Source organism: Penaeus vannamei, chromosome 2 (genome assembly GCF_042767895.1).
Source record: "Penaeus vannamei isolate JL-2024 chromosome 2, ASM4276789v1, whole genome shotgun sequence".
NCBI classification, from domain to species: Eukaryota; Metazoa; Arthropoda; class Malacostraca; order Decapoda; family Penaeidae; genus Penaeus; species Penaeus vannamei.
This window is the reverse complement of record NC_091550.1, coordinates 37,965,947-37,968,446: the sequence shown is the minus strand read 5'-3', so window position 1 is coordinate 37,968,446 and position 2,500 is coordinate 37,965,947.

Here is a 2,500-nt window from a genome sequence, read left to right as displayed (position 1 = left end):
CTTGTTGGTATTCCTCTCAGCCTCAGGATCTCCCAAAGTGACTCCCGATGCACTGTATCGAACGCCTTCTTGAGGTCGATGTAGACTGTGAGCAGCCCACGCCCGAACTCACGACGGCGCTCTACAATGACTCGAAGCGCGAGGATACGGTCTATTGTGGACTTACCAGGAGTGAATCCGGATTGCTCCAGTCCCTGGTGCCTCAGTAGATGGTCTCTGATACGTCTCAGAAGGATGTGGGCGAGAACCTTGCCTGGTACACTGAGCAGTGTGATGCCTCGGTGATTGCTGCAGTCCCAACGGTCCCCCTTCCCCTTCCAGAGAGGGATGACCACACCCCTCAACAGGTCAGGAGGAACGGAACCGGATTGCCAGATGGCAGCCAGGACAGCATGTAACCCCCGTGCCATAGGTTCACCACCAGCCTTTAACAGTTCAGCTGGTATGCCGCAGATACCAGCTGCTTTACCACTCTTCAGCTTGGAAATCGCCCCCCTAACTTCAGTTAGGGAGGGAGGGTCCTCACTGATAGGTGGATCCGGCAGCGTGATCTCGACACTACCCGCATCCAAGTTAACTGTTGGTGGGTCCACCTGGTACAGCTGCTCAAAATACTCAGCCCAACGTCCCCGCACCGCAACAGGATCTGAAACGATCTGACCACTTACTGAGCGAACTGCTGTCACCTGTGAAGAGGGCTTGGAGTTCAGCTTTCTCAGGGCTTGGTATGCAGGACGAAGGTCATTTACTAAGAAATGGCCTTCTACCTCCTCTGCAAGACTCCTAATAAACTGTTCCTTGTCCCTTCTTAACAGGGACCGAGTTCTGCGCACATGAGAACGGTGCAATTCCCGATCCCCTGTCAGACGAGCCGCACGACATGCATCTGTGGTTTCCAGTGTCTCCCGCGAGATGGAATTCTGTACTGCTCTCGGGCGTACACCAATCGTATCTTGAGCTGTATCAAGCGTTTCACGCTTAAAGGTATCCCACAGAAGAACAGGGTCTGTCAGACTGCCAAGCACTGCGAAACGATCAGAGATTGCCTCAGCAAACCCGCGGGCACACTCCCCCTCCCTCAGCCTGTCCAAATGAAACACCCTAGGGTGATCATTTGACCGCTGGGGGGTTTTGAAGTGGACCCGGAGGGTAGCCACAACCAATCTATGGTCAGTACCACAGAACTCAGCACTCCTGTACACCCTGCAATTCTGAAGGATCCTCCAACGAGTGCTAACAAGTATGTGGTCGATCTCCTTGGCTGCGTTACCCGCATCACTGTACCATGTCCAGCGATGTGGGTCTGGGCGCTGGTACCAGGAGCCAGAAATCCTCAATTTCTGGGACCTAGCAAAGTCCCGGAAAAGGAGGCTATTCTCGCTACCGGCATCAGCTCCTGAACCATGGGGACCGACAGACATCTCATAACCAGCTCGATCACAGCCAGATACCGCATTGAAGTCGCCCAGAACAATGCGAATATCTCGTCGGGGACATCTGTCTGCCACAGATGTAAGTTTGGCGTAGAACATCTCTTTCACGTCAAGTTTACAAACATCGGTAGGAGCGTACACAGCAATAAGAGACATGAAGCCAAAAGAAAGCTTCAATCTCAATACCATTATACGCTCATCAACAGGAGTAACCTCTACTACCGAGGGCTGGAGTCTGCTGGAGACGGCAATGGCTACTCCCTGGAGATGGTGGCCATCGCTGCGGCCCGACCAGTAATAGGTGTAGCCACCTACACAGGTCATGCCGCTGCCAGGCCTCCTCACCTCCGAGAGAGCAGCCACCTCAACTCTCAGCCTCCCCAGTTCCCTCGACAGTAGAGGCAACCGATCATCCTGACGCAAAGAACGGACGTTCCAAGCCCCCACCCTAACTTCCCGCCTGAGGTTCAGCCTCTGGCAGTCGCTCCGGGTGGATGCCACCTCTGCCACCCCCACCGACGCTGCCCCATATAAAAAGGGGTGGCGGGCTGCGTGCCCCATCATCCACCTGTGGGGTTCCCGAGGGCTTTCCCCCACAAGCTTCACTCTGGGCTGGCGGCCACCAGAGCGCAGGCGAGACGGGTAGTCCCCGTTCCCAGCCTGCGCTCCAGCAGTCGCCCTCCCAGCAGGGCCCACAGTCCGCCTCACTTGCTGGGTGGGAGGGGCTTTTCCCCTCCTCCCAGCCTTTCCATTTATACGGTTCACTGCCGATTGGTTTATATCTGGGGGGAGGAGGACTGGCAAGGCCCACCTCCCCCGAGCCTCCCATTAACCCCAGGGGGCTAGGGGGCAGGAGTTGGTACAGGGCCAGGGCGTGTCCACACGCCGGTGGGCCATGGCCCTGAACCTCTGGGGCCTCCTGCTGCTCCGAGATCCCCCTCAGTTTAGCCTGGAACCGCAAGGTACCCAGTTTCCATGGGTGGCCACGAGGAGGCACTGCAGGGAGTCTCGATGTTGGAGAGGCTATGCACTGGCAGGGGGAGGCTTATGCAGAGCTGCTCCCTTTT